We start from the raw sequence: 17,985 nt of genomic DNA, 5'->3' as shown, positions 1-17,985 counted from the left end.
GTCTTTGTATTGGTGCCTCAGGATTCTAGCATACGTGATGTGACAATGCAGTCCTGCCCCAAACCCTCTTCCATTGCTTAATATTTCCCATGTTCTTGTGGAGACATAACCTAATTCTTATCTCATCTTAATTCTGTTCATTCTAACTATAGATAAAAGATAATTTTTGCCTGCCTATTGCATCAACCAGTTCCAACCTGCTCCATTTCCTAATCTCAGAAGAATAATTGTAGATTTGGGGAAGATAACCCAAGAAAGCATTTTAACAGATTTGAAATAATTAAAACAAGCACGATTACTTTAATCCTGTCTTGAAAGAACCTACGTAATAGAAATCTGGTTGGACCCATTTCCTTTGTCTGTGGTTTCGTTAGTGCTCTTAGCCCAGTTTCCCATCTTTTTTTTTTTTTTGTTTTTTTCCTCCAGCTGAATTTCATTTGTGGTCCATTGACAATTGCTTTGCACAGTTCCTGGGGGATGTCAACAAGCAGAGGTCTGAATTGTACTTAAAGGCTGATGAGGGGCTGATACGCACTGATATTCAGGAGTATACTCGCCTCTTCTTATCCTTCTCCAGACCATAGCCAGGGGACTCTTGTCACATGACAAATCCCATGATATTGCTGTGCTTTAAACACTTTATAGTATGTACTGAACTTAAAAAAACCCCAAACACCCAACTTTGATATATGTTATACAAATAACACAATGCACAGATGTTTAGTACAGTGTGAGGAGTTTTGGTAATTGAATGTGCCTGGGAAGTCACCACCCCAAACAAGATACAAAACATTTCTTTTTCATATCTTTTTACTTCAGAAAGTTCCCTTGCTCCCTTTTACTAGTCATTGGCCCCTCCCCATCCTTCACTCCCAGACGCAACCACTTTTTGATTTTTATCACCATGGATTAGTTTTGCTTGGCCTTTGGATTTGATACAAATATAATCACAGAGTGTGGACTTTTTTGTGCCTATTTTTACTTATGAAGATTTTTTTTTTTAAGATTTTATTTATTTATTTATTTGAGAGAGAGAGCATGAGCAGGGGAGAGAGAGAGAAGCAGGGTCCCCGTTGAGTAGGGAGCCCAACTCAGGGACTCAATTCCAGGACCCTGGGATTATGATCTGAGGTGAAAGCCAATGCTTAACTGGCTGAGCTGCTCAGGCACCCCCTCACTGGAAATTTCTTGAGAGTGTTCCACGGTGTTGTGTTCATTCCTTTATATTAAGTATGAATATAGCCACAATCTCTTTATCCAGTCTTTTGTTGATGGACGTTGGGATTGTTTCCAGTTTTAGATGTTTTAAGGCTGCTATAAATATCCAGGTCTTTCGAGGTCGTAAGTTTTCATTTCTCTTGGGTAAATACTTAAGAGTGGAATTGTCAAGAAATATGGGCTTCGACAATCTAAAGACCCATTTAGGATGAAGACCGAATCCCCTGCATGGCCCTGATCATATCTCTGGAGTCTGCACACTCCCCCTTCTCCTCACTCTCTGAACTTAAGTCCCTCTGTTCATGCTTTTCCCTCTGACAGAAACACAGTCCGTCCCACAACTGCCCGCCATCCCCATTAAGCTCATACCGTATCGTACGCATTCATGGTCTGTGTTCTTGATGCCCTGGCACTTACCAAGACTATGGTTTTATATTTATGGGCATGATCATTTGTTTAGTGTTTCTCCTCACTCAGGAGCAAGCTCCACGAGGGCAGGTTATCTGCCCATTTTACTCGCACAGTGTCCCCCCAGCCTAGTTTCTAGCATGTACTGAACATTCAGTACCTCGTTGATGGGTGAACGAATGGTGGTCATTCTTCACCCACCACAGATTCTGTTCTCCTCTTTGGTAAAACGCCTTTTGGTCAGCCGGAGAAGAAAGTCTGCCTTCGTGGGGGGGGTTGCTACAACCTGGACTGAGTCGGGGGGAAAATCCCAAGCAGTCAGTTCCCTTTAGGTGGCCTGGCTTCCAGGAAAGAGAAAAGCTTGAATTTCAATCTTCATACCTCTTGTCCTAAGCAGAACATTTTAAAAACAAAAGCCCCTGCTCAGAGGGGCTTCTGATACAAATAAGACAACAAGGCAATGCAGTTAGCAGATATTCTCCCTCAAACTAGACCAAAGGGGACTTGCTCCTGGTTCTGTTTTAACCCCCTAGTGTATCTTCTTGAGCATCATGTACTGGGGACATACTCAGGGTGGCACTGGTTCTCTTGGAAAGCAGAAATTTTTCTTGAGAGGGAATGAACTTATTCCAGAAAATACTAAAGGACCAAGTGCTATGCAATGAAATTTACTTCTACATTGAAAAGAACCTCTGTGAGGTATTTTTATCATTTGATTTATCAGAGCAGAGATGCTGATGAGCTAGGACGGCTCATTAACCCCACTGTTCTGTTATTGTGAGCAAAGCTATCCAGGGATGTGTTTAGCTACACATTGTCCCTCCACTCGCAAACCCCAATATGAACAATAATGAAGATGATTACTATATTTTTACATACCTTTGCATGATTCTGTATTTCTCATGGATGATTTCCTCTCCAGATCGATCTCTTGTCTGAACAGACGAGTATATGGCTACTCTCTATTCTTTAAGTGTTTTTTCCTTTGCAAAAAGGATGTGGAAATGTGATCCTTAAAAAATGAGTGTGGGGGTGCTTGGGTGGCTCAGTGGGTTAAGCCTCTGCCTTTGGCTCAGGTCATGATCTCAGGGTCCTGGGATCGAGTCCCGCATCAGGCTCTCTGCTCAGTAGGGAGCCTGCTTCCCCCCCGCCTCTCTGCTTGTCTCTCTGCCTACTTGTGATCCTTCTCTCTGTGTTAGATAAATTGGAAAAAAAAAATCTTAAAAAAAAAAATGAGTGTGGTATAGAAAGGACTAGAGGTGTTCAAGAAAACAGCCTGATTACTTTTATTGCCATCTGGAAGTAAAATTATTTTAAGAATCAACAAACCTCTATAGAAGGAATGGATTATGCTCTCTTGTCTTTAAATAGTGGTGGGTGATTCCTCAGTTGAAGAGGAACTGGGAAAATCAGAGGTGATAATATGCTTTGGAAAGCCTGCCAAAAGTATTTATCAAGAAACTTAAGTGTCCATACCCTTTGATCTAGTAATTCCACTTGTAGATATCTGTCCTATAGAATTAATCATAGATATGGACAGGTATCTATTACAAAGAAGATCAATACTGTATTACTTATAATAGGGAGACATTAGGGATGATCTAAATGTTTAATAAAAAGAGAGTGGCTAAATTAACTCTGGGCTCTGCTTATTATAAAATGTTACGATATTAAATCACGTTTGCAAAGAGATTTAATAACATAGGAAAATTCCCCTAGTGAAAGAAGTACCTAGGGGCATCTGGGTGGCTCAGTTGTTAAGCGGTTGCCTTTGGCTCAGGTCATGATCCCAGGGTCCTGGGATCGAGCCCTGCCCTGGGCTCCCTGCTTTGCAGAAAGCCTGATTCTCCCTCTCCCACTCCCTCTGCTTGTATTCCCTCTCACGCTGTGTCTCTCTCTGTCAAATCAATAAAATCTTAAAAAAAAAATAAAATAAAAGTACTTGGAATAAGGCCTGAAATATTGTAGGTACTCAATAAATATTTGTTCAATCAACACACGAATGGATTACTGCCCGAGAAATGAAGGTTAACATTTTTTAAAACTATAGGTAGGGTTAACATTTCTGGAAAGGCATTGTAGAGGGAGAAAAGGAGATAAAAACAGTTCTCTCCCCTTAAAAAAAAAAAGGAGGAGGGGGGAGAAAACACACCAAAAAAACTTGATCTTGAATATAGGCCAATGGAAAAGCCTTTCTTCCAAGACATTTTAAGTGGAAATGGAGTCCATTTGCCGTAATGGAGGTGCTTTCCTCTAAAAATGAGATTTCGTTAACTTAATAGTTCTTGAGCACTTCTGTGTGCCAAAAATTTTGCTGAGATGTTAGTTTGAGGAACTTTTCTAATTTAAGAGTTTCATCCTTTTACCGTTTTGTTAGGTGAAGAGGTGGAAATATTTTTACCTCATTAAACAGCCTCGATTCCAAAGACCTAGACAGAGTGCCTGCCGCGTAAGCCTATTTCCTACACTTGCCTGCTAAGGTTAAGACTGGCAGCTGTAGGCATTTTTGAAAGTGTTTGCCTTGTACATTTTAGCTCAGTTTTTAAAACTGGCTCACTGCCATTCTGCGCTCCAGCTTGTGATGCTTAAATAGGAGCTTCAAATGCGGCAGATATAAAAGTGCGTGTGTGTGCGTGTGTGCGTGTGTGCGCGTGTGTGCGTGTGTGTGTGTGTGTGTGTGTAGGGCGATGATGGGGAGAGGCCCCACAAGGAAAACCAAAAAAAGATATGTGTGTTGGGACGCCTGGGTGGCTCAGTTGGTTAAGCAGCTGCCTTCGGCTCAGGTCATGATCCCAGCATCCTGGGATCAAGTCCGCATCGGGCTCCTTGCTCAGCGGGGAGCCTGCTTCTCCCTCTGCCTCTGCCTGTCATTCTGTCTGCCTGTGCTCGCTCTCTCTGCCCCCCTCTCTCTCTGATAAATAAATAAAATCTTTGGGAAAAAAAAAAAAAAGATATGTGTGTTGGAGGCCATGCTATGAGCCAAGGGCTGCACTTTTTAAGTGGAAATCAGGGGTCTACCTACAACAGGAATGTTTCAAAACTAAGATCAGGACAAAACCATCGTCAACAACCAAGGTCACCCTCAGGGGTACATGAGCTCTGAAGTGTATTACACTGGGCTTTACTGTGTGGGAAGACTCAGCTCTGGGAAGTGGAAGAAAGCATTATAATTTTAGAACCCCTCTTTAAAAAAAGAATATGATTTTGGGATACCTGGGTGGCTTAGTTGGTTAAGTGTCTGCCTTCAGCTCAGGTCATGATCCCAGGGTCCCAGGAGGAGCCTCAGTTTGGGCTCCGTGGTCAGCAGGGAGTTTGCTCCTCCCTCTGCCTCTCCCTCTGCTCGTGCTTGCACTCATTCTCTCTCTCTCTTTTTCTCTCTCTCTGAAATAAATAAATAAAATCTAAAAAAAAAAAATGCAATTTTAGGATATAAATACTGTAAGAAGGAGACACAACGGGCTTAAGAAATGTTTGAATACATCCATCAAACCTTATTATGTGTATCCCCAACCCAATGTTTCCTTTAGCTAGATCCCATAATGTCCAAGGCCCCTCTCCGAAGCTCTCTGACAGGAGAGAGATTGTGAAGAAAGGAAAACCAGAGAGCAAAGACAGAGGTCTTAACTGATTATGGTTAAAATACCTTAATTCTGCAATTAAAAAAAAAATTCTGCAAATTTATCAAAACACATGCCCCATGTGAACACATTATTAGGACTGCTTCTAGGGCCTTTACAAGGTAGGGGCCTTGAAACTCAAGCTTCATTAACTTTGGGATAAATCCTCCTCTGACCGTCCCCCACCGCTAGCATTTTTCTGCAGAATAAATCCGACTAAAGTTAAAGACAGCTAAAGGGATGAGTAGAAGGCAGAAATTATAGAAAGGCCACAGTGGGGACTCATCACATACTTTTTTTTTTTTTTAAAGATTTTATTTATTTGGGGTGCTTGGGTGGCTCAGTGGGTTAAAGCCTCTGCCTTCAGCTCAGGTCATGATCCCAGGGTCCTGGGATTAAACCCCACATCGGGCTCTCTGCTCAGCAGGGAGCCTGCTTCCCCCTCTCTCTCCCTCTGCCTGCTTCTCTGCCTACTTGTGATCTTTATCTGTCAAATAAATAAAAAAAATCTTAAAAAAAAAACACTTAAAAAAAGATTTTATTTATTTGACACAGAGAGAGTAGGCAGAGAGGCAGGCAGAGAGAGTAGGCAAGAGAGGCAGGCAGAGAGAGAAGAGGAAGCAGGCTCCCTGCTGAGCAGAGAGCCCGACGTGGGGCTTGATCCCAGGACACTGGGATCATGACCCGAGCCGAAGGCAGAGGCTTTAACTCACTGAGCCACGCAGGTGCCCCTACATTCTTATTTTTGCAAATATTGAACTCTCAGGCAGGGACATGGCACAGGACATGTTAGGGCTTCTGGAAGAGACCTAAAGGAGTCTTCGGGCTGATGATCAGGCCTCCAGATGTAAGCATTAGCACAAATTAGAAAGCAAGGCTGTTTCAACCCAGTGGAGAAGAGAAAGTGACTTAGGAGGGTAGGGGGGTAACTTGGAGGTAGGAGAGCTGGGAGATAGTGCCTTGTCCAGATGTTTTGAATGCTATGGACTGGATGCTCATTGCTAGATTTGCAGTTCCCTCCAGGTTGGCAAATGAGTGAAATTGTACCAGGTTTCTCAGTGGAGAGGGCCATGCATGAAAAGACAAAACAAAACAAAACAAACCAGGGTTGACTGTTAGGTGAAGCCTAAGTGCTGGGGCCAGCCACAGGATTGGGGGTGCGTGGTTGATGGAGAGTTGATGAAGGACACTTGCAGCTCCGGAATCCCTGAGGCAGCCACGGCAGAAACAGTGAGAGCATGGAGTATGAGGCTGGATGGGAAGAAGGATGTGGGGGATGGAGGACCCAGGAATGAGAAATAAAACCAGACCATTTGGGCATTTGGGTAAATTAAAAACGCAAGCATATTAAACAATGCATATTTTACTTTATCAATTTTTAAAAGATTTTATTTATTTATTTGAGAGAGAATGAGAGAACACGAGAAGGGGAAGGGCCAGAGGGAGAAGCAGACTCCCCATGCTGAGCGGGGAGCCTGACGTGGGATTCGGGACATTTCTGGAACTCCAGGATCATGACCTGTGCTGAAGACTGTTGCTTAATCAACTGAGCCACCCAAGCAATCCTAAACAATGCATATTTTAGAAGGACACCCAGAAAGAAAATGATGTAAAATTAAGTACATCAGAAGGGCTGACTGTGGGAGAGGGTTAGAAGTAAGAAGGAGGGTAAAAGGGAACATGTTACTCACTCAATCCATAATAAACAAGAGAGGGGCCACGAAAACAAACCAGCAAAACACTCCAACAGCAATGAGAGAAAGTCAATTTTTTTTGCAAAATGGAGAGATTCCCAATAATAACGCTTGGTGGGATCTGCATACAGCAGTTTCAGACTCTCAGTTGTTCCAAGAATTGTGGGGCTTTAGGAAACAAGGGATCCCTCTCATGTAGGAGAACAGAAGGACTATTTTTAAAAACTACTTTGTAGTTTGGGGGGGGGGGATGACACATGCCTTTGCTTTAAAAAAAATGCAAATAATACAGGTTATTAACTGAATTGAATCCATGTAAAATGCTTAAAAAGAATGCCTGACCCATAATGAGCCCTCAATAAAGGTAACAAAAAGAACCTGAAATTCCACCACCCAGAGATAACCACAATTAAAATTTTGGTAAATGTCTTTTCTAGGAAATGTACCAATTAACTTAATTGCACATAAATGAAATCAAACTCTATGTGATGTTCTGAAACCTGGTTTTTTACACAACATCATACTATGAAGATGATTTCATGTCAGGAATATAGAATCTCCTCACTCTTTCTTAAGTCTAGGGTGTACATTATACAGATGTTCTATAATTTACTTAACCTGCTCACGATCAGTGGACATTGAAGCTGCTTCCGGTTTTCTATCATTATATGTAACGTTACTGGCCCATCTACACATACCTACCACTTTGTACTTGTTTGAATATTAACTCCTAGAAGTGGGATTGTGGGGTCAAAGGGGATGCACATTTGACACTTTAATGCCACCAAACTGCCCTACAGAAAAGTTTTGGTGTCGTGCCTCCAACAATGATGTGCAGATATTTTGTTCTCTCTCAACAAAGGGTGTAGTTCTTTCCAATCTCTGGATACCTGCTGTGTGACAAATAGCTTATTGTCAATTATATTGCTTTTTTGTTATTAAGGTAATGGTTAGTTTTATGGGTCAAGTTGGCTAGCCTATGCTGCTCAGTTTTTTTGTCAAACAGCAGTCTAGATGTTGCTGTGAATGCATATTGTAGAGAAGATCAACATTTAAATCAATAGATTTTGAGTAAAGCTGACTATCCTTCATGATGTGGGTGGGCCTCATCCAATCAGTTGACAGCCTTCAGAGAAAAGACTCTGGTCACTTTTTCCCTGGGGCTTGAGCCTGCTGTCCTGCCCTGCATGTTTTAGACTGCCTGTACCCACATGAGCCAATGCCTTAAAATAAAATTCCAATTCCTAAATATGTACATATCCTACTGATTTTGTTTTTCTGGCAAACTCTAACTGATACAACTAATGAAGTCGCCCCACTCAACTGTATTTCTTTTCTCTTCTCTTTTCTTCCTTCTTTCCTTTTTTTCATCCTCTCTCCTCCCTCTCTCTTTCTCTGTCTTTTCTTTCTTTCTCTCTCTTTCCCTTCCTTTCTTCCTTCCAACTATCTCCTTGTCTCCTGGTTCGCTCAGTTGGTTGAAAGTCTGCCTATGGCTCAGGTCATCGGCTCAGGATTGAGTCCTGCATGGGGCTCCTTGCTCGGTGGGGAGCCTGCTTCTCCCTCTGCTTCTGTGGCTCCCCGTGCTTGTGCTCTCTCTCTCTCTCTGAAAAATAAATACATTAATTAAATCTTTTAAAAAAATTATCTCCTTGCCCTGTGCTGGGTCTTTCTTAGCCCCTCTGCTCATGCCTGACATGAGGTATGACCTAGGGCCCCAAAGTGATGGGCTCTGCAATCTATGCCCTGATTTTCTGACTAGGGACTTACACTTCAAGTGATTTAATGGAAACAAATAGGTTGAATAAATAAAGCCAAGTAATTGAGAGTGCTGCTTAGTTAAGGGAACTTACTTAAAAAGTAGTTCCTCCTTCATCTATCAGTTAACAGCCAAATTTCCTGTTGTTTCTCTTCTCTCCCTCGTAGAGGCTGATGTCATCACAGCCATGTAGCAGAACAATTTCCCACAGCAATGGAAGTTCTATGACAGCATTGGGGTTACAAAAGCAGGTAAGGAAATTTGTTATCAGTACTTACTATCAGAAATTACAAAGAAAATTAATCTTAAACTTTCTGGGAAAGGAGATGTTCAGTGAAACTAGAAATTTTTCTTAATTTATTCCACAAAGAAAGTCTGTTTCCTGCCTACCAGAGAGAGAATGCCCTACAACTTCAAGTTACCAGAAAAATAGTACTGGTCTAAGAGACAGATAGTCCTACTTAAGAATCTGTGCCAAAATGGCGACTATCTTCATATTGGATAGGCTGGCGAATGGGCTATTTTTCAAGACCAGACCTGTCCCGAGAAAGTTTTAAAATTTCCTACTTTCTTTGTCTTAGGTGAAATCTCCTAAGCAGGGGTCCCCCGTCACCCCCCATCGCCCTGTTATAATGGAAGCAGGATGTATTAGTTTCCTATGGCTTCTATAACAAATTACCACAAGCTGAGGGAGAGGGAGGGGTGCTTTAAACAACAGAAATGTGTTGTGTCACAGCTGTGGAGGCCAGAAGTCCCAAATCAAGGTGTCAGGAGGGTTGACTTGAAAGTCACAGCTGAACTGTGCTAACTGGGAAGGGCAGCTGCTGTGACGAAGAGGAATGCTCATCAGAAGGAAGGGAACCGAGGCGTTGGAGCAGTGTCAAACATCAAGACGAACACAGTGGGGAGGAAGGTGCTGGGTTCAATTTGAACGCGCTGACTTGTGACGGAACCAGTGAGACGCCCAAGCATGATGTCCCTTGTCCGTGAAATGTGTCAGCAGGCGTATCATTTTTCCACTTTGGCAAGAACACTTTCCGTGGAGTGTGGGGGTAAGGGGACTAGCAGAGGGAGTTGAGGAGTGAATGGGAATTGAGGGAAGTTGAAGTCGGGCAGGTCAGAAGCAGGAGAACTAGCGTCTGTTTGGGAACATTCTCAGCTCTGAGGACAGGTAGCCTTTCAGGACCAGAGGCAATGCCCTAAAGCAGTACTTCTCAAAGGCTGGTACCAGACGGGCAGCAGACAGGGTCTGGGAACTTTACCAGAGAAGTGAAATTTGAGGACCACCCCTCCAGCCCTAATGGGTCCCAAACTCTATGTTTGTGGTTAGGAAGCCCTCCAGGTGGTCCTGATGCCCGCTAAGGTCTGAGAACTACATGTCCGAAGCATGGGGGAACAAGTATGACAGAGCCGGTCGTACCTTGTGTCTCAGGGAGGCATCTGCACATGGTGTTAACACACTTACACCAGCTGGGCTTGCTTGGAAACAGAGTCTGGTTTGGAGTGGGAGGGTGAGTCAGCATCTTGGGCCCAAGGGCACACATCTTTGTAAAGCGAGCCCATGAGAAAAAGAGCTGGTTCCCTCTCAGGGCAGGATCCCTGCTGCTTAAGGATGAACTACACCTGTTCCCGTCTTTCAAGCAAATCAACCATCTGACATCTTTCCACTCCTCTGAGCAATAGCAGAGGAAGCAGCTCTCTCGAAGGATGGGGCTGGGGCTCCGCTGGAGCTGTCCCAGAGTGGCATTTCTTGCGATACTTGCAGAGCCCCTGGGAGATGTTAACCAGAAACTCAATTTGCTCTTTGACTTCAGTCTTTACGGTTGAAAACCTTTCTGAAGTGGATCTCTGTCTTTTTGTCACTGTAGAGACGAAAGCAATATCTAAAATAGCCAAGTTGTGAAAGATTTATTATCTTTACAATGCAGAGTGGGTTTAAGATGAGCTCTCCGACAGTATCGCTCTTACTCTCTTGCATTCTGATCTGTTTCCTTGAAAGGAGAGATTGGGTTGCATGGAGTTGCTGCTGACTGCTGGGATTTGCGTGTGGCACCACACCCCACGTTATCCATGGCACACTCTGTTACCTGTGTCTGCGTCTGATTTCCCCTTAACAGCTGTACATGCAAGTCATCTGCCCTGTGGGCAAATAACAGGAAGTATGGCACCGTGTAAACACAATGAAGACAGTGCTGGGTAGTTCATGGGTTTACCTCTAAAACCTAGAACTGTAAGAGGACCCGATAAACATTGTTGAACATGGTTATTATAATTGGATTTGGGATCATCTTGGAATCTATAGGTCTAAAGGTTGCCATTCTGAGCACTAATCCTTGCTCTCTGGGACCATAAATTTAGAAAGAAATCTTACCAATCCTGGTAACTTCTGGAAAAAGCTTTCAGAAAAATTTTGCAGAAATCCTTGAAATGGCCTTTTTATGTACTTTTCTCTATCAAAACGGAGAGTGTCAGTGATAGGATTGGATTGGTCCAATTCTTCCCCCACCCCCTTAGAATGCATCCAGTCTTTCCATGTTGCTCTACAGTGCCCCCCACTAGAGGGATCAGAGTATATGTCCCCCATTCACTGGTGTCGGACTTGGCATATGACTTGCTTTGGCCAATGGAATACATGAGTGGACATGAGCTGAGCAGAGACTTTAAACGTGCTCCTGTAGTTTGGCTTAGCCTCTTGTCTGGCCCTCCACCATGAGGAGAACTGTCCTGGTCCAAGGAAAATGAGAGAAATGTTGAGTGGACTTGATCCCAATCTGTGGCCCAACACAGAGCTGTCCCAGCAGCCCTACAGACCTGGGAGGAAGAAAAAGAAATGCTTCTGATATGCCACAGAGATTTTGAAGTCATTGTTAGATAACAGTCTCACAGCAGAAGCCCAACTAATAACAAGCCCTTCAGGTAGATCCTAGCAAACAGATGTTTTCCTGCATTTTTTTTTTTTTTTTTAACTTTTGGGATGCTGAGGATGACAAAGAAGAGGCTAGAGAGGTCAAAATTCTGAACATTGGTGTTCAATCCTGACGCTCAAATCAAGCCAGCAAAGACTAAACAAAGTACTGAGCAGGGCTCAGCTGGGTAGCATGAAAGAGATCTTATTCTAGCAGTCTCTGTGTTTTGGAGATTGGAAGTTCCAGAGAGTAGCTCCCTGAAGAAGCAGCAGGAAGAAGAGACCTCGTTTTTTAGGACTTTTTGGCGAAGGTGAGCCCAGCAGCTACCTCCTGGCAGCAGGGAGGATCGTTGGCATCTCAAAAAGCCCCTACAGAAAGGGCTCCGAGAGCTCAGGGAGCGGCCCTGCCATCTTCAGGGCAGATGAGCTGCCATCAGCAATTTGGGGGATGAGGGGGGGGCCCTTTGTTCCAGGAATTCCAGTAAAGTCCCAACCCCATCCTTTGAGCCAGGGTTGTTGAGTGGGACTCCCCCAGAATATGTGATCCCAGAGTGAGAAGGGGAGGTTTTCGGTGGCAGGTGGAATAGCACTCCAGAAGGGTCTGTATCCTAATCCTGAGAAACCAGGAACAGGCCTCACGGCATGGGGGAATTAAAGCCAGGCAGGCAAGCAAATAGACCAGAGCAGATGAAACCTGGTTCCTTCACTTCCTCGTTGGGTAACCCTAGGAGAGTTACTTAACCTCTCTGTGCCTCAGTAAAAAGAGGATGATACCTATCTATCTGATCGAGTTTTTATGAGGATTGATGTTAATACATATGACCAAGCATTGTGGCTGGCCTACGATTAAGACTCAAATGTGATCAGGTGCTATTAGGACTAACACTACTAGGCAGTATGTGTAGTGATTTGTAACCCTTGGGTCTAGAGCCACAATATGTGGGGCCCAAGTTGGCTCTGTCACCTAGAACTTCTCTGCTTGGGCAAGTTATTTAACATCTACCAGGCTCAGTTTTTTCGTGTGTAAGATGATGACGTTAAAGTTACCTCCCTCACAGAGTTGTGATGAGGCATTAATCAGTTAATATACCAAAAGTCCTAGAACAATGCTGGCAGATCCAATAAATATTTTCTGTCAACATCAGCGTTTGCAGCCCTCCAGGGTCCCCATCGCTCTGGATGGTGAATAACGAAACCACCACCACCATCCAGTCCGTGGCTCCTCATGGGACCATGAAGACCTTTTAGGCTGAACCATGGCCAACCATACTGTGGGAATCACTGGAACAACACCGCGTCTCCTCCTGTGGGAAGCCAAGTCATGGTAGCCTCTGGGGGAGATGCACATGTGATATATAAAAAGAAAGGAAAGTGGAAAACGAAGTTGTCAGAAACACACAATCAGGAAAGACTCGTACATGGGACACAGAGAACCTGCATGCCTCTCTTTTTCCCCTACTCTGCGATCACATAGCCTTGGATTTGCCTTGGAGTCAGTGTTTTTACACTTTGTAACATGGTCGGAACATTAGGTTAAGGAACCTTGTCATTTTCCTATTCCAAGCTGTCCACTCAATAATACCAAGAATTCCCACTTTGGGAGATAATGACAAGAAGTAAGACAGCCCACTAGTAAACAAGCAAATCATTTCATGGCAACAGCTGCTTTAATCAAAACATTCTGCTTCTCCCTCATCTGAACCCACAAGGAACGAACCAATGCGATTGGAAAAAAATATTTGTTTTATCTTTGCCACATTTATTTACTCTTAGGGACTATTTAATTTGATCGGGCAGAAAAGCCGGAAAGAATGGAACCACTCGAGCCACCAAGCTGCTGTGTCTCTCTGGCCTCCGACGGAACCGGCTGGAGGGTCAGCCGCACCTGCTTGTTCCCCAGTCGCATATAGAAGCCCTTTGCCCTCGTCCTCATGCCGGAGAATCGCGCTGTTCGTGCACCCAGTTTTGGGGGTGGAGGTGCAGAATGGAAATTAGAGAAAAGAAGTCAGCCACTTCACAGTTCTGCCCAGCTGTGTAAGCGATTTCAAAATACGAAATAGTCTTTCCACGACATATTTTGACAACAGCCTGTGTGTAAGGCATGGTGATGGTGTTACAGGGAGGCCAGGATAAATTAGATGCGGATTCGATCCCAAGGAGCACCAAAGTTCACACCAAGAACGCACGAATACCTGTGAGGAGTGGAAAGCTCTGGGCGTGTCCTAGGTTAGAGCCAGGATCTCACAAGGACGCTTGCCTCCTGTGATACTGTCAAAGTGTACACCTGGTACAGCTCTCCTGGGACCTTGAGAAATGATTATCTTCTGTCTGCCAATGAGACGAGCCCTGTGGGGGCCTAGCGAGCTTCAGGTTGGGAGCTGGTCAACAGAAAAGGCCGCCACACAACGAGAGGCTTAGAACTTTCTGCCCTGCTCCCCCACTGCCCGGGAAGGCACGGGGGCAGAAGATGGACCGTCGGTCCCCAGTGACCAGTGATAGAATCAGCCATGCGGACAGAATAAAACCTCCGCGGAAACCCTGGACCGTGGTGTTGGACGAGCTTCCGGGGTGGGGAGCACATCTCCATGCCGGAAGGGGGGCATGCCCCTTCGCCCCAGAGGCTCCCACTTTTGGGATCATTTCACTTCTCACCCTCTGTGCCTCTCGCTGTTGGTTCGTATTTTTTATAATAATCTAGAATAGTAAGTGGAGCCCTTTCTCAAGTTCTATGAATTGTTCTAGTAAATTATTGAACCCAGGTGGGGAGCATCGTGGGGACCACCCCCCCCCCCCCCGCAATCTGTCACCCATTAGGCAGAAGTGCTGGTCACCTGGAGACCCCACTTGCTGCTGGCATCTGAAGTGGAGGCAGTCCTGTGAGACTGAGCCCCTTAACTTGTAGGATCTCATGCTAACTAAGTCCAGGTATAGATAGTATTAGAATTGAATTGAGCTGCGGACACCCAGTTGGTATTGGAGAATGGGTTCGTGTTGGGAAAAACCTTATATTCGGTGTCAGAAGTGGAGCCAGAAAATGCCACGCAGCCTCACAAAGTTGTTCCAACTTGAGGTAAGAGGAATGAAACTTTATGTCCCATATCAGCTAGCCACTGGCTATGGGCTGCCCGGAGGGAGACTAACCTCCCTAATATTTCTGGGCAAGGTGGCTCCCATGGGTCAAGGGCAACCGTGCAGGGAAGGGTACAGCAGTAGGCCTGTAGCAGCCAATCTTTGCCGAAGTCATGGGCTGGATAGACCTGCCGGGGAAAGGGGTTCTGGACAGGATACAGAGCACTGATTGCAAAGTTGCATTCCAAGGAAGATAGGAAACTGTTGGCCGAAGTTCCCAGGAGATGGGAATTGATCCACTGACATCAGGAGGCTGTCGTTCAGACAGTAGTTCTCCCCCGCCTCCCCAAATAAAAGAGATTCCTTGAAACAATCATCCTAGGAGCTCCTGCCTGAAGATTCCAGTAAGACATAGGTGATTGTATTAGCCAGGATTCTCCAGAGAAACCATACCAACAGAAGATATATATATATGTGTGTGTGTGTGTGTATGTATATATATATATACTCATACACGTTGATAGGATTATGGAGGCTGGGAAGTCTCATCCTCTGCTGTCTATAAGCTGGAGAACTAGGAAAGCCAATGGTTTAATTCAGTCCAAGTCCAAAGGCCTAAGGAAAGGTGTTGGGATATGTGATGGTTCTAAGAGCCAGGAGGAGTTGAGAATGAAGAGTGTGATGCCCAAGGGTGGACGATAGACATCCTAGCGGAGGCAGAGAACAATTTCTTCCTTCCTCTGCTTTTTGGTTCTATTTGGGCCCTCAACGGATTAGACAATGCCCAACCACATGGGAGAGGAGGACAGTGGTCCTTCACTTGGTCTACTCATACTCATCTCTTTGGGAAATACCCTCACAGACACACCAAGGAAGAATGTTTTCTCCGGTATCTGGGTGTTTCTCTGCCCAGTCACATCGATATCTAAGATCAGCCATCACAGTGATGCAATGGAAAAGTACTTAGGGCAGAATTGACATGGTGGCTACCTGGGAGTATCTGAGGGAGAACATCTGGAGGGCTTCTAGGATGAAAAATACAGCCCAAAATGAAATTTAAAATGAAGTTTTGGTTTGGGGGTGAGACTACCATCTTTATAGGAAACTAAGACAAAAACAAAAACATAACCGTTTATTGAGCACCTACTCTTTGTCAGGTGCTATGACTTTTGGGCTCAAGCTTTACAATATATGAAGAAATAAATGGTATTGTATTATTTATAAATTGTATTATCACCATCACACGTACCATCTTATTTACCTCCCCACGACCTTCTTACGTGGGAGAATTATCCCTACATCAGAAACAAAGACACTGAGACTCAGAGAGTTAAATAAAGTGCTTATGGCCACTCAGCAAAGAAGCGGGGTTTGGACTCCTGGAGTTAGTTATTCAGAGAAGGACAAAGAAGACATCGAATTCTTACCACCCCTCTGTCCTGTTCCAACAGGAGTGAGTGGAAACATGCCACTTTCTTTCATCAAGATCAGATTATGGCTTCCAAAAGCACAAGACACGAGAGACACTCCCGTGCAGAGTGAACAGCCCCCATCTGGGGCACCGCTGTTAGTCACAGTGGTGTGTCCTCTCCTCAGCAGCTGTCCAGGAAAGTCACATAACATGCACTCAAGAGAGAGCCCCTGAAAGAAGGGGTGAGGTGGGGGGTATGGAGTCATTTTAGGGGGAAGTAGGAGGACTACCAGGGCACCTGTCAGCACAGGGAAAGGAGATCCATCAGGAAGGGGGATTTTTTTTTTAAAGATTTTATTTATTTATCAGAGAGAGAGAGGGGGAGAGAGCGAGCACAGACAGACAGAATGACAGGCAGAGGCAGAGGGAGAAGCAGGCTCCCCGCCGAGCAAGGAGCCGGATGTGGGACGCTGGGATCATGACCTGAGCCGAAGGCAGCTGCTTAACCAACTGAGCCACCCAGGCGTCCCAGGAAGGGGGATTTTAGGGATGTATCTAGAGCATGGCTCCTGGAAATAAAATGAATCATACCTAGAAATCTTTCTGGAGCTTCTCTGACAGAATGGAGCCCATTCAGGCGTTGGGACAGCTTTGCTGGAGAGTGTTTTCACCATTGTGTCTCTGCGCATAAGCCTGGTGTAGGTACACGGTGTTTGCAAGATTGCCTGCCTGCCCTCTCTCTCCTCTCTGCCAGATAGGAGCTGCCTGCTCAACTACAACCTCCTCTCCTCAAATCAATTCTGCAAGCATTTAGGGAACATCTTTTCTCTGCTGGGCCCCGTGCTAGGAACTAGGGAGCAGTAAACAACAGTAAACGGCAGTTGTTGTTTATCAACACCCTTCTTAGAATGTCCACCTCAAGCGAGTCCCTTGGTTCTCTATATTTTAGCTTCCTCATCAGTGAAATGTGATAATAACAGGACCTACCTTGAATAATAGGCTCTACCTGTAACTGTGAAGTCTAGATGGAATTCCTGTATCAGGGGCACCTGGCTGGCTCAGTTGGTGGAGCGTGTAACTCTTGATCTCAGGGTTATGGGTTTGAACCCCGTGTTAGGTGTAGACATGAGATTAAAAAAAAATCTTTAGGGGCACCTGGGTGGCTCAGTGGGTTAAAGCCTCTGCCTTCGCTCGGGTCATGGTCCCAGGGTCCTGGGATCAAGCCCCGCATCAGGCTCTCTGCTTGGCAGTGAACCTGCTTCCTCGTCTCTCTCTGCCTGCTACTCTGCCTACTTGTGATCTCTGTCTGTCAAAGAAATAAATAAAATCTTAAAAAAAAAAAAAATCTTTAAAAAAATTTTAAAAATCGGTTAATACAGCAAAACCTTTAGGTACTTTATATATTAACAGGTATTCTTCTGATAAACACGAGCCCATATTCTTATTACTACTATTCTGCTATTACTGATACTACTAGTACAGTTACTACAGTGAATAAGACAGGTAAGATAAGGTCTTTGGTTTATGGAATATAAGACTAGTGGGGAAAACAAGCAATTACAATGAAGTGGTGGGTGTTCACTTACCCAGAAGCTGAGATGCCCCAGGAACATTCAGAGGGGGCCCCAGGCTTGGGTGGTTACCGAAGGCTTCCCAAAGGAAACAATGACTTAGCTGAGACCTGAAGAATGAAGAGGCCAGTGAAATGACCTTGCAATGGGAAGGTCCTTGCAATGGGAAGAATGTAGGAGTGGTATTTTTTTAAATCTGTTTATTTTTATTTCTTAAAATTGAGATATAATTGACATATAACATTGTGTAAGTTTAGGATAAACCACAGATTGATTTCATACATTTATATATTGCAACATGATTACCACTCGTGTCCTGTAATATTCTTTCTTTTT

At 44.5% G+C, this 17,985-nt stretch overlaps 1 long non-coding RNA gene across 1 annotated transcript in view; it reads left to right on the top strand.

The window, feature by feature from the left end:
• Positions 1-8,871: 8,871 nt before the first annotated feature.
• The window catches only part of LOC132020514 (uncharacterized), a 15,267-nt gene continuing 6,153 nt past the window's right edge, over positions 8,872-17,985 (top strand). Inside the window, exon 1 of the long non-coding RNA XR_009405005.1 lies at positions 8,872-8,944. This is a non-coding gene — a long non-coding RNA (uncharacterized LOC132020514). The remainder of the gene's footprint in view (positions 8,945-17,985) is intronic.

The sequence above is a fragment of the Mustela nigripes genome, chromosome 6, assembly GCF_022355385.1.
Source record: "Mustela nigripes isolate SB6536 chromosome 6, MUSNIG.SB6536, whole genome shotgun sequence".
NCBI lineage: Eukaryota > Metazoa > Chordata > Mammalia > Carnivora > Mustelidae > Mustela > Mustela nigripes.
This window is presented reverse-complemented; position numbering and strand designations above follow the sequence as displayed.